Source organism: Stegostoma tigrinum, chromosome 35 (assembly GCF_030684315.1).
Source record: "Stegostoma tigrinum isolate sSteTig4 chromosome 35, sSteTig4.hap1, whole genome shotgun sequence".
NCBI lineage: Eukaryota > Metazoa > Chordata > Chondrichthyes > Orectolobiformes > Stegostomatidae > Stegostoma > Stegostoma tigrinum.
Genome location: NC_081388.1, coordinates 2,865,177 through 2,874,828, shown reverse-complemented (window position 1 = coordinate 2,874,828; position 9,652 = coordinate 2,865,177). Strand labels below are relative to the sequence as shown.

General features: G+C 46.8%; 1 pseudogene; it reads right to left on the bottom strand.

Moving 5' to 3' along the window:
• Positions 1–3,814: 3,814 nt before the first annotated feature.
• Positions 3,815–8,544, bottom strand: LOC125450221 (zona pellucida sperm-binding protein 3-like; annotated as a pseudogene).
• Positions 8,545–9,652: the final 1,108 nt, after the last annotated feature.

Here is a 9,652-nt window from a genome sequence, read left to right as displayed (position 1 = left end):
TTTTGGTTCTTATTGTGGGGAGGGTGTGAATGAAGTGCGGGAGACAGGGTCAAGGGTGTTCTTGACCACTGAGTGGAGGGGTGGTGGGTGGGGAAGTTGTGGTCCTCCAAAAAAAAATGTGGACATCCGAGGTGTACGGCAGTGGAATGCTTCATCCTGGAGCAGATGCGCCACACGTAAAAGGAATTGGGATTAGGGAGAGGCATTTTTGCAGGAGGGTGGGTGGGAGGGAGAGAGTGTATTCTAGGTAGTTGTGGGAGTCAATGCGCTTGAAATAGATATTGGTTTCTTGCTGGTTTCCAGAGATGGAAGCAGAGAGGTACAGGAAGGAGAGAGGTATTAGAGATGGTCCAGATGAACTTAAGGTTGAGGTGGAAGGTGTTGGTGAAGTGGATGAACTGTTAGAGCTGGTCATGGGAGCACGAGACGGTACTGAAACAGTTAGGCAGTGTAACAGGAAGGAGTGGGGATTTGGGCCAGTGTAGCTACGGAAGAGGGATTGTTACATGTAACCTATAAAGAGACAGGTACAGCCTGGCCCATGCGGGTACCCATGGCCACTCCCCTCTTCTGTATCTGCTCTGATCATGAGGCATTCCTATCCTGTACATCTCAGACACCCTCAATTTTCAGGGGCAGCAACTTGCTGCCCCCCACCCGGTGTCAAAAAACCAAACCTGAATAAGCAAGGAAGTTGAGGAAGGTTGAGGTGTCAAGTTGTGTGAAAAAAAGCATTTTAGGAGATTAAAAATAAAAAATGGTCAAGATTCAAATTAAAGATAAATTCAAACTCGAGCAAAAGACGACTGAAAGCATAATAGAAACAAAGATAAATAATAAAGTGCAATTTAGCAAACAATGGAAAGAGAAAAAATTCTTTGCATGTGATTTTTAAGGCATAACTTGAAGATACACCACTGATAATGAACCTTCCAGGTCTGTTACAGGAGCCAGGAGATGTCAGAATAGTTAAATATTTTGCATCAGTGTTTCTAGTGGAAGGTACATTGCACATTCCACAAATACTAAGGAATGTGGGAGACGATTTCAACCCCTTCAACATCACTATGTATCATTATACAAATTAATGATTGAAATATCCCCTGGAGCAGCTCATTTGCATCTGAGGATCCTAAAAGATTGAGCTACAGAGACAGTGGATGAGAGAGTTGACATTTTTCAAAAATCCTTGCCTTCTAGCAAGTTAGCCAAAGATTGCTAATTTTCCAATGTGACACCGCTGTTGAGAAAGGAAGTGATGCATTAGGAGAGGCTTGAAAAACTGTTTTCTCGAGAAGAGGGGAACTCAATAGGCATAGATAGCTTTGTTTCTAAGATTTGAAGAAAACTCAACTCGGCTGGGGGAATAAGAGGGAGAGGGGGTGGGGAGTCATGCATGTAATATAGATGAGGTAAATTTCAAATGAGATGTGATGTGCATATATATGTGCAGAGTGGGAGGAGTCAGTGAGCTGCAGAGGTACATTTAAGAAGCTTTCAGACAAACACTAATCTACAGTGAACCAATGATTCAATATAGACCAAATGCAGGCAGGAGTTAGTTTAATTTGGCATCATGTTTGTCAAAACATTGGCAAACAGCCTGTTGTGGTTCTGTGATAATGGGAACTGCAGATGCTGGAGAATTCCAAGATAATAAAATGTGAGGCTGGATGAACACAGCAGGCCAAGCAGCATCTCAGGAGCACAAAAGCTGACGTTTCGGGCCTAGACCTCTGAGAGAGGGATGGGGAGAGGGAACTGGAATAAATAGGGAGAGAGGGGGAGGCGGACCGAAGATGGAGAGAAAAGAAGATAGGTGGAGGAGAGCATAGGTGGGGAGGTAGGGAGGGGATAGGTCGGTCCAGGGAAGATGGACAGGTCAAGGAGGTGGGACGAGGTTAGTAGGTAGCTGGGGGTGCGGCTTGGGGTGGGAGGAAGGGATGGGTGAGAGGAAGAACCGGTTAGGGAGGCAGAGACAGGTTGGACTGGTTTTGGGATGCAGTGGGGGGGGGGGGGGGTGGCGAAGAGCTGGGCTGGTTGTGTGGTGCAGTGGGGGGGGGGGGGGGGGGGGGGGGAGGGGACAAACTGGGCTGGTTTAGGGATGCAGTAGGGGAAGGGGAGATTTTGAAACTGGTGAAGTCCACATTGATACCATATGGCTGCAGGGTTCCCAGGCGGAATACGAGTTGCTGTTCCTGCAACCTTCGGGTGGCATCATTGTGGCACTGCAGGAGGCCCATGATGGACATGTCATCTAGAGAATGGGTTGGGGGAGTGGAAATGGTTTGCGACTGGGAGGTGCAGTTGTTTGTTGCGAACAGTTCACAACAAACAACTGCACCTCCCAGTCGCAAACCATTTCCACTCCCCCTCCCATTCTCTAGATGACATGTCCATCATGGGCCTCCTGCAGTGCCACAATGATGCCACCCGAAGGTTGCAGGAACAGCAACTCATATTCCACCTGGGAACCCTGCAGCCATATGGTATCAATGTGGACTTCACCAGTTTCAAAATCTCCCCTTCCCCTACTGCATCCCTAAACCAGCCCAGTTCATCCCCTCCCCCCACTGCACCACACAACCAGCCCAGCTCTTCCCCCCCACCCACTGCATCCCAAAACCAGTCCAACCTGTCTCTGCCTCCCTAACCGGTTCTTGCTCTCACCCATCCCTTCCTCCCACCCCAAGCCGCACCCCCAGCTACCTACTAACCTCATCCCACCTCCTTGACCTGTCCGTCTTCCCTGGACCAACCTATCCCCTCCCTATCTTCTTTACTCTCCATCTTTGGTCCGCCTCCCCCTCTCTCCCTATTTATTCCAGTTCCCTCTCCCCATCCCTCTCTCTGATGAGGGGTCTAGGCCCGAAACGTCAGCTTTTGTGCTCCTGAGATGCTGCTTGGCCTGCTGTGTTCATCCAGCCTCACATTTTATTATGTTGTGGTTCTGTACTCAGTTCTGAGTTGTGTGGTCTAGAAGCAGGTAGTCAGGGGCTAATTAACACAGCACATTGCTGGAAGTGCATTGGAATCATTTGACCATTACTAGAAGAACATTTTCAGAATCTTCATCTAAAACAAACAGGCAGCATCGCTTCGAGAGAGCAGATTTTAAGTTTGAGGGAATCTGAACCAGGGAGGAAAGGCATTGAAACATGAGATGTTTTGTCTTTAAATTTCCAGAAGGTTCTGGACAACAACTCACAAGAGGTAAAAGTCATAAGACTAAGGTGGAGAGAACTTGTCCCGAGAGGGTACGATGTCCTTCAATCTCCTTGCCATAGTGAGCTGTTTGGGCAGAGTCCGTGTCTATAGTTCAAGGTTGAGATATATAGAGTGTTGACCATGAGTGGAAAACAAGGGTTTGAGGAAGATCTTGGAAAGTGGATGTCACTAACACCAGATCAGCCAGAGTCCTACTCAATGGTGGAGCAAGATTGAGGGCCCTAACAACTTACTCTTGTTACTGTCTGGCAGTCTGGATGATTTCTGAAATCCATCCTTTTAATCTGTGATTCCTGTTTCTGGAAAACATGGTCATTGGAAATATCTTTCCTGCATTTACTCTGCCTGGTCCTATTACAGTATTGCAGGGTTCTATGAGACATCCCCTTTATTGTTCACATCTATCTGTATCACTTGAAGTCACATGATACATGACACCAGGTTACAGTCCAACAGGACAGAAAGCTTAAGCTGTTGGAGCGCTGCTCCTTTGTCAGGGGAAGTACACTGGAGAATGCAGCACCACAAAAGCTTGTGATTAGAAAAACCTGTCAGACCTAACCTGGTGACTAGTGACCTGCCTTTGTCAACCCCACTCCAACACTCGCACCTCAGCACCAATAAATCTAGTTCTAACTGGTTTGTTCGCTTCTCTCCTGAACTCTTGCAGGGCTAGCAATCTGTCTGGTAAGTCTTTTTGCTGCATTCCCCCATAGCCAGTAACCCCTTCCTCAGGAAAGGAGAACAAGACCCATGCACGGTACTCCAGGGGTGGCCATTCAGGCCCTGTATATTCACAGCAAGGCAGCTCTAATTCTGTCCTTAAGCATGGAGGGACAACATACCATTTGTCGTCACCACCTGCTGCATCTTCATGCAGGCTTTCTGCAACTATTGGCAAAAGACACAGGATTCATCACACCTGCCCTTGTTCTCCATTCTATTTCTGTTCAGATAGAAACCCACCTTCCTGTTTTTGCTTCCAGAGTGGATAACCTCATCTTTATCCACCTTGACATAGCTTCACCATTTATTTACACCCATTCAACTTGTCCAAATCACAAACAATGTTATTTTCCTCCTTAATAGTTCACCTTGTGTAACTGTAGCTGGTTTGGGAAGAAGTTAATAGGGAGGCAGTCAAGGGAGCAGCTTGAAACAGCATCACACCATATCTAACATGCAGTACCTGCTCTTGAACCCTTGTCTGAACAGGGCACATGGAACTGCACTCTGTACCTCACCTTGAGTGCATTTCCTGGGGATGTTTGAATTCAGTCCTGTAGCTGAACCTCTATTCTATAGAGAAAAGAGTACCTTTACATTTAAAGAATTAGAGGGAGGATAACTGGAGTGAACAGTGCTGTCCTTCTACACAGGAGACATTGTTAGTTGAGGTTTCCTTCAACTGAGGCATTGCTCTCCAATATCCCCAGCACCAAATCTGAAAAGCCACCTTGACCCCAGACTCTCCTCCTTTAGTGACCTTTCCACAGGATTGGAAGCTTTATCAAACCAATGGAATTTGGTACCCAGCTTTCTTGGAATTTTGACCTACTTAAAAAAATCAGATTTGTAACCCTGAAATCACTAACTCTGCAAACACATCAGATACCTCCTTACCACATCTTGTACACTCCTGCCAGACATCAGGAGTCAATACTGTTGTTCTCTATTTCAGTTGCTCAGCCTGTTGACCTTGTTTCAGTCCCTTCACTAAGTAGCATTTCCCAACCCCTCAGATCATGCTGCCAAGAGTCAGAATGCAACATGGACAAAACCCACCAAGTGTCAAACTTCCTCTTCCAAAAGAGGCTACCAGGTGAGGGCGGTTAGGTCAGTTATATTAACAGAATGGTGTTTCAGCCACTGATTTAATCTCATTAGTGAATATTTGAGCTACTAAGTTTATCACACCATGTCAAGGCTACAGTGACACAGGACAAGGCTGCTCAGTCTCCCACTGAGTATGAGCTGTCAGTCCATTTAACCCCTTAGCAAAGGGGAGCCAGATGCATTTGGCCAGAAGGCTTTTCCTACTGAGGCCCTGACTGGTGTCAGAAGAACATCATACCTGTATTCTCAACTACACATCACATTGTGTTCATGAGAATTGACCTTCTCAGCATTTCCTACCAAAGGTAGGTGAATTCATTTCTGAATTCCAACTCAGGTTCACCGAGTCAGCTACACCCTCCTTTACCACAAGGTGGGCAGCAGACAGTTTCAGATGAACACCAGGGGAGAAGTGTGGCATAGACACCAAGCCTTCACACCCACCAGCCCTGCCCAATGACAACATCAGGTTGGCATTGAGAAAAAGCAAGTGTGAGCAGGTTGTGCTCTGCTCAAGAAATCTTGGATTAACAAAGAGGGGCCCTCAGTTCATATTTCAGGGTTAAACAAATGTTTTCCTGAGACAATTGTTTGATGTACTCAAGGGCCTAGTGCCATGTGCCCTTCTCAAATTTGGGCATAGTCACAGTTAACACAAGCTTTCCCTAAATACTGAAAAGGGTTCAAATAACAGGTGGTTTACAAGTTTGTTTGCAGTTACAGTTGAAAGTTTCACATCAAAAAATTCCTCTAAAGCTTAACACAAGAGGTGAAAGGAAGCTCAATCTCCAGGGGATACGAGAGAAACCTAACTGTGGGAGTCAATGCCAAAATCAGAACTAGAAATCCTCTGTGAATACTAAAAAATTCCATGAGGATGGAAAAATAAAAACTAGGTCTGAACATAATTCAAAGAAACACTGCTTTATTGGTCATTTCATGAGGTGACAGGAGTTTGCTTGTGTTTCCTGTAAATGAACAAGGCCATCAATGAGGCAGAGATCAGGGAGACAGCCGTCACTGTCAGGGACAACATCACAACCAGCTCAGACTGCAGACCTACACAACAAGGAGAAACCAATGGTTACTGAGGGAAACTGGGACAAAGAGGGAAACTAGCAGTCAGGCAACTCACCGCCTGGAGACATCTCCTGCATCCTTTGCTCAAACTCAGTCAGGGGCTCAGTTGCCAGGCTGGTCAGCTCAGGATCCAGAGTGATCAGGGGGCCAAGTGAGGCATCACCCTCCCACTTCAATCTCTACAGGAATAAAGATGGTAGTCAGGATCAGGGAAAGGGGATCTAGCCCTCAGTGGGTCAGTGACCTACCAGCTTCAAGTCCAAGGTCTCTCCTTCATCTGGAGAGAAGGAATCTCCCCTGTGCTACCACAGTTCCCCACATGGCAACAGGCACAAGTGTCAGTGGTCAATTCATCCAGCTAAACAAGAAACAGCCCATCAGCCACATGGTGTATCACCTCTCCCCGACAGCATCACTAAGGGAGGATTGAGTGGGGGAACACTCATCTTGTGCAGCTTGGGGAAAGTACAAGCTTTGTTCCTGGAATCTCCCTGATCCACTGCAGCAACTTTCAGGTGACAGGTGATAAAAATCTGAGGGACACATTCAGCACAAGTCAGTGTTTAGCCACTCTCACCCTGTGGGTGAAAGCCAATCAGCAGCTTCCTCTTACCAAGAGACGCTCATCTCCATAGAAGCGGAAGGCATCCAGGCCAAACCTGATCTTGTCCGGCTCTCACTGGTCTCTCAGCAACACAAAGGTCGAAAAGGAGTCCTCAGTTTGGCTGTCCACAAGGCAACTGCAGGTGAACAAAGGACCATGAAGTGAATGGAGTGAAGCCATTGAGATGGGAGCAGCTAGAGAAAGCAGAGAGCTCCTTACCCATGGTAGTCAATGATGCTGTATCTGGGGCTGGAGTCCTTGCCTGGGCTCAGTGTAGCTACACAGCGGTCAATGTATAGCTTCATGGGCATGTGGTTGTCCATTGAAACAGATGCCTCAATGTGAATGAGGTCTCCCAGGGAGTAGACAGTGGAAGTGCGCTCTGTAAGCCAGTCACCTGAAGTATAAGAGGACAAGGGTTGGAGAAAGTGGGTACAACCCCCAGTGAGTGACATCAGGAGATCCCTCCCCAGCCAGCCATCACATACCATTCATTAGATGCAGGGAGAAGGACAGATGCCCTTCTGCAGACCTGGTGGAGCTGCATGGGATCCAGGTGGGCTTGATGGAGTTACTGCTCACATTGCCCTTCCTGGGGGGAAGGGAGACAAGGTAACCATCTTAGGACAAGGTCAGGTAACAACTGTGCTTGGGAATAATATTGATCAAGCGAGTAAAGATTCTCACCTGAAATACCGACACACAATGGGAATGACAGCTCTGTTAGTTCTCACAATGACAGACCCAGGATAGTTTGGGATGTGTGTCAAGTGGGTAGTGTAGATCAGAAAATCTCCCATCATCTGAAAGACACCAGGTTAAGGAATGAGCAATGATCTGAAATTAGGGGGGTCAACACAGGGCTCACAATGACATAATCTCTTTTGGGACCCAAGTGCCAAGATGTATTTTCCTCCTAGCACTGCTGGAGTGCTACTCACAGGTCAGGAGTCAGTCATACAGGATCAATGTAACAAGGAACTCCAAATCATTGGAATGCTCTAACAGAGGCTGAACACTCTGGTCAAAGCACTGATTTATTCTTCAGTGAAATCATGATGAGAGACAGGAACATGGGCATTCAGGATGAATGGGGTGCAGTTAAAAGAGAGATCATGAAGAGACAGGCATTTGGGTCCTACCAAGTTAGGACAGAAAAAAGGAAGTGAAAGCACACATTGGCCGTCTGGAAAAATGGAAGTTGTTCTGTGTCCATATTCCAATCAGTGCATTCATTCCAACATCAGGGACAGTCAACAGTGCAGCACTCAATTCCATGATCGTTATTTCAACCCATCTTAGACTCAAGAACAAACTATTGGCAACTGTATTGAAAGAACTCAACATTCACATGTGTCTTACTGAGGGGAATGAGCTAGAAGCAAAGAGGAAACAGAAGATGGCAGAACACCAAAAATGGGCAGCAGCAAAAACCCAATTCCAGTCAGAATATAAGGATAGCTTACAGGTTGTTAAAGTAGGAGACCACTCAAGACCAATTATATCCAAGCAGTGGTTACAGTGAGCATCAGCAACCAGCCCAAACTTTCAAGTATGGGAGGACTCATTACCTGCAGCCTGCTGCCACACTCATGCAGCCCATAGTCAAAGAGGACAGTGTGGTTCTCAGGGTAAATCCTGGTCGGCCGACAACCTGCTGTCCCCAGGGTCAGGTCAGCAGCTTTAATCAGGTGCCTTGTTCCAAATAAATCCAACTGGGCCCTGACCAACAGGTTGTGCTCTCCACACTGCACCATCACAGTCTGCAGTGGAGACACACTCCCACCCTCAGACATTCTGAAACTGGAACTAGTGGGACCCCCATGAGGAGGGACTCTCTCAGGTACAGGGGTGGCTCTCACTATTCTCCATGGATACCTCTGGCTCAGAAACTGTTGCCAAGTTTCAGAGCAACAAACAGCTCCAACTAACACCAGCACAGGAAACAAAGCCCTCACTACAAAATCCCCCATGATCCCAAACAACTCAAGCATCCCTTCCAGTCCCCACCCAGCTCCTTTTATACACACAACCTGCACTCACATGACACCAATCAGACCAGAAGCAGCAACATTGAACCAATGAACCAGCCCCAGTCACTACAATTTCCAGCACTGACTAAACTCATGGATTTCTGACCAGGAGGGCCTGTTCCATTTGGACCAATAGGAATGCCTAGGAGTTGCTGTGCTGTCACCTGACTGCATTCAGCTCCACAAGTCCTCATGGTGTGGACCCCTGAGTAAAATCATCAAACATGGATCATTTCCAGATGATGGGGTTTTGTGTGTGTGTGTGTGTGTGTGTGTGTGTGTGCGCGCGCGCTCAACATTTCTTTGATCTCAGGTGTCTGACAGTGAGAAATACAGAAAGATTGTCTCTGGATGGTGTTTGGAAACTGGGTTTGGCTAGAACAAAAGGAACATTCCTTATATTTTCCTCATGCTGTGCGCCTCCCTGTGTCTGTTTATTTGAGACTGCATAGAGGAGCTTTACTTTGAATTTAAAGAGAGAGTGGCTATCGCACCTCATGCTATTACCTGCCTTGGTAGATTTGGATGCTGACGGTGTAGAGGTAGTTTTAATCTGTATCTAACCCTGTGCTGTCCTCGTCCTTGGAATGTCAGTGAGGACAGCGTAGAGACAACTTTACTCTGGATCTTATCCCGCAATGTTCCTGACTATCTATAACAGAGAATGTTTTGAAGGAGCATTGTTTTCTGTTTGAAACAGTAGAGGGAGCATTTTCCTGTATCTAACTCTGGGCGGTACACGTCCTGGGAATGTTTGATCAGAACAGTGTGGTGGCAGCTGCACTTTCAGATTAAAGGAGCAGACAAACTTTCACTTTCAGTTTATAGGTGTAGAAGGAGCTGCAATCTTTAACTAATCATGTGCAGTCCC